This window comes from Stegodyphus dumicola, chromosome 8 (assembly GCF_044657685.1).
Source record: "Stegodyphus dumicola isolate Sdum_Otavi_A_Nest chromosome 8, ASM4465768v1".
Taxonomy (NCBI): domain Eukaryota; kingdom Metazoa; phylum Arthropoda; class Arachnida; order Araneae; family Eresidae; genus Stegodyphus; species Stegodyphus dumicola.
Window position 1 is genome coordinate 120,416,727 of NC_140775.1, and position 4,910 is coordinate 120,421,636.

Below are 4,910 nucleotides of genomic sequence, written 5' to 3' on the forward strand. Positions count from 1 at the left end.
AGAAGCAACAGGAGAAACTCTTTTGTCAGGAAGTAGTATAACTTCCTCTACTAAATTATTCACATATTCACATACTTCCTATTTAAAAGCTTTTCTATAACTAGTTAATTTACATTATAAGCCATAATATATGTACCGAAAATATTTCAAAATGAAATATAATATACATACAAAAATTAATTATCTACATGTAAGACTAACAATTAATAGTTTACTACTGCAACATATGCAAGTAACTATCATTTTTATCATTTATATGTCATCGAAATTTCCCTCTTATAAATAATATTCTTAAAAGTATACACTAGACAACTCCTTAGATAACGGTAGCAAATTCAATACTCTCAGAGAACAGACGCAATTTCCGAACTTTAGCTGTTTGCTTAAGATGTATCTTTCATGTTAAAAGCTTATCTTATCACCTTTCGTATGTCAGTCGTCCAAACACGTGTATGCATTGAGTTTATTTTGGATTAATTTTACGTATTAGAGTAGTGAAACAGAATGGATTAATTTGTTGTGTGATTTGTAGTGTCTTACAGCTTGGCGTGTTTAAAGATTATTAAAATGGTCTGTGATAATATTTTCTTAATCAAAGGAAAGATATATATGAGAGGAATTCGCACATTTTTATTTAACTTTTAAAATTTAATTATGTATGTAGAGAATATTGTAAACCTATTATAAATTTTGTACAAAATGCATTCATTTTCTGGCGTAAACTCCACGAGTATTTACTTGGACAGGGGAAAATGTTACGTATTGTGAAATGTTCCATAAACCGCAAAAAAAGTGATTATTCAAATGCAGTAATAAATACATTGTTTTCACAAAATATTAGATCCCAAGTAGCACGGCAACGTCGTGGTCCGAGAGGTTGCAAAGTGGTCATGGTCACTTTTACGACGTCTTTACAAAGTTGCAAAGACGCAAAATATTTGCCGTTGCATCTTGGAAATTTGTCGACTCCGCTGAAACGTCATGATATGACCGTTTTTAGACGTGGTCGTTTTAGAATCTTTTTCATAGTTCATCAGCGTTACTTTCAGAATGAAAAGACACTAAATCTGCTCTTTCAAGAAACTGAAGTCTGCATAAGATTTATTTTGCAATGTTTCATTACTTTATTTCATCTAAATATATTAATCTAAAGTAGATTAATCTAATGAAATATAAATTTAATATAAATACTTGAATTATTAAATCTAATTAGTACTAAAAAGACGTGCTAAATAATTGTTAAAATTTTGTTAAAATAATTAATACTTAAAATACTTTTTATAAATATTATAGCAAAATATTTAAAAATGAAACTAATCTACAAAAGTAAATTATTATGTTATGCATTTTATACATTTTAAAAAATCCTATTTCCAAAATCAATGCAAATCACATGTTAGCAATTATTTTACTGCTGAAATATGTAATTATTTTTCGCGTGTATCTGATTTTTAATTTACTATATTTTGAAAAAGAATTTATTGTTTTCTGAATGTTTTATTTATTTAAATATTGAATTGCCAGGTGCTATTTGAAGATCCTGACTTTCCCTTCCGTGACTCGGACGATGACGTAAGTTTTTTACACGTATTTTCGTAGCGTATTTTATTTTTATTTGATCGTATTTTACCATTTCAGCTTATTTTATTTTGAACGTATTCACTTTTCTTTTGCTAGTTATTTGATGAAGTTGATCAAATATTCATGGAAAATCCCCTGGTTCTGCCCTTGTATTATCAAGTGGGTTCCGGATTCGAGGTAAGTATTTCAGTATTTTTAGATTCTGTTAGAATATTTTTTTTCTTATTACTAAAAATAAATGTGTTTATTTTTATTTATTTACTTTTAGACTTCTCTGTCATCAGCTCATGGCCGTATGTAGTAATACACTAATGTTAAATCTGTTTATCAATAATAAGGTTGAAAAGATAAACAACCAAAAGCGGTTGCTGGTGCAACAATCAGGATATGACTGACCTGTAGTCCCCATTGGGAGGAGAAGCAGGCGGAATAATAATAAATAAAAATATATATCTCGCCATGTGTGTTTACATTATTTTAAGGGCCTTGAGAAATCGAGCAGACTTTGTAAAGAAAAGGGTTATCATAAAAAGTTCGAAAAATTTATTTTAGAAAATAAGAGCCGAGGTCGACCGATATCATGTTGAGGAAAGCTTTCTTCAAGAATTCTGATTAGGGAATGCTCTGAACTGGAGGTTAAGGACACCAAAGTTTAAAATGTTCCGGCGTTTGCCGTGAAAAGGTGTTAAGAGCATGATAACATACTCCATCTAAAACAACAAAATTTGATAACGATGCTCATTAACATAAAACATCATCTTACATAACGCATCTGCATTTGCATACAAGAAAATGGCACATAGCAATAAAATCGTGCTAAAGATACAGAAGGTGCTAAATATTTTCAAAACGAATTTATCTTGATTCGAAAAATTTCTGCTACTAGAATCCAAAGACGCAGCTTTGGAGTTTAGAGTTTACAGAAGAATCCAAACAGAGATTCAAAATTTAAAACCAAAATTAAAATTTATAAAAGCGACTGAATAATCTATCTAGTAAAGGGAACAGCTTTCAAATATAATGAGGAAAAGATGCGAAGTTTTCTGCTACTCATTCAAATTGCCGAGCTGAGATTTTTGCTTTTATTGAAAGTCGGATGAAGAGAAATGTTTGGGAGAATAATTAAAGTAATTAATATGCTAATGTCTAGCACCCTTAAAATACACAATCTTACCAAATATTTGTTTCGTTTGTCATACCCTCTTCAAAAGACACAAGCATTTTTCTGATATAGAAGTATGAAGCAATTTTAGAAAAGAATTGCAAATTTTTGGTAAGAAATGGCACACATTCTAGTGACCGCAATTGTCTACAGTATTTTTATATCTAATACATTAGAAAGATTGTTTTAAAAAGTATTAAATAGTTATTCTGAAGCTGAAGTTAACAATTTTCGGTATAAAACATATTCCAACTAAACTCCCGAACCAAATTGGAGTTCTCGTATTCAGTCGTTACTATCAAGGGAGCATTTTTCTTTTGCTGCTTTTCAAAGGCTGAGTCATTTTGAAATAGTATGCTGTAAATTGCTTGATCACAACTAGACAACATTTAGAATGTTTTAAAGAATTTAAAATTCATATGAATTTCTCTTCTTTTGCACAGCAGTAAACAACACGAAATGCAGAAAATATTTTGTTTCTCATAAAAAGAACAAATTCAAATACTTATAAATACTCTTTTATTAAGAATTTATCTGCAGTGCGATTTTCATTTTTATTACTTTACCCAATGCATGGTTGTAGAGTGACTAATATTTACGTGAGCTAGAAGTGCGTATTCAGATGCCCTAATACGTGTAACCACTAATATAATGAAAAGTTAGGTCCAGTGTTAAAGGAATGGATTGCAAATTCAAACAAAGAGACCAGATATGGATGAGGAACAATACTTTTTTCCCATGCATAAAGTTTATATAGGAAGGTTACCTTCAGAAAGTCTACCATGAATTCTTAAAAAGCCTTTCCGTCAAGCAGATAGTCTTCGGATGCTTGGCCACACTCTTACCATTGTATAAAAAATTAATTATTTTTAAAGAACGTAATTTTCTGTTGATAAGATTAAGATACACGGCTCGTATACTGTGGATTGCTTCTAAACTCGCGGCCCTTTTTTAGTTCTATAGCATGTACACAAGGAATAATTTTTTCCTGTTTCGAAGAGTCAATCTGAGCTGTCACAGGAGTCATTAATATTATATATATGTAAGATATAACAAAATATGATAGCTGTTTCAAAAAATAATTGGCGACCTCAAAATTACCATTCTAAATTGGTAATCTGCCACTAAATTCATCTCTTCTCACAGATTCCAGATTTTTCTATCTTACCTAAGATTTTAATGCAGATACCTCTTGTCCAATCAAATTAATTGTAAACCAAACTCTGAACTGAAATTTCCCCGATACCCACTCTTCTTCCTTTGAAGTTCTATGATATTTTCCCTTTTTCGCATCAGCAAGATGCTTTTTATGTATGCTGCTGCTGCTTACTTGCTTAAAACGACGTCGTACTCTGTATTTAAATATAATTAGGAAATATCTTGTCTGAAAAAGGATGTGATTTTTCAAAATACATTGTGCTAAATTGCGTCATCAAGCTTTCCACTCTGCCTCTTTCAACCCACTACGGTTTTCTCGGTCATCTACGCAGTATGGTAAGCTGTTAAAAGTTCCACTGTTTTCATCTACACATTTGGAATCATTACATATATACAGAGCTTCCAGCAAAAGAGTCCTCGATTTTAAAATTAAAAGTCTCGGAAACAAAGATCGGTAGAGGAATGCAACAAGTTATATATTTATTGAGAAAGCTTAAGATTGTCGTATAGAAGTTTTGAAATAATAGTTAAAAAAGCTGCCAACAGATGGAGCTATACTTTGGCTCCTGGACGGATCTGCTTGTGTTTTGCTGAATAATTCCAGAAAAATTTGCGACATTTTCAGGCGTAACTATAATTTGCCTGCCACCAAAACTTCCTACCAGATTTCAGCCACGCTGCCTGTCCGTTGGACATTTAGCGAAGAGAATTTTGTGAATGGTTTTTCACATCGGATCCTTTAAGTATATTCAATCGTGTTTGAAGACTAAGCCTTGTTGCCATAGGACTATGATCTAACATCCGGTATCCCACTACCAGAAATGCACATTCTTTGATGGAAGACATGATTTCAACCTCTTCTTTCCATATCCTAACCTCCTTTCACGCTGCAAGGGGATATGATCGCTCTTACCAATACCAGTACCAATCTTGAATTATCGCAGATTTATCGCGCGAAGCGTAACGTTATCAGTTCAGTTGAAGTACTGCCCTTTTATGAAGCCTGACA

At 31.8% G+C, this 4,910-nt stretch overlaps 1 long non-coding RNA gene across 1 annotated transcript; it reads left to right on the forward strand.

The window, feature by feature from the left end:
• The first annotated feature begins 461 nt into the window (after window positions 1-461).
• On the forward strand, window positions 462-2,022 carry LOC118183404 (uncharacterized). Its single transcript, XR_004757235.2, has 4 exons — window positions 462-570; window positions 1,525-1,572; window positions 1,678-1,758; window positions 1,850-2,022. It is a non-coding gene; the product is annotated as an uncharacterized LOC118183404 (long non-coding RNA).
• The last annotated feature ends 2,888 nt before the right edge of the window (window positions 2,023-4,910 follow it).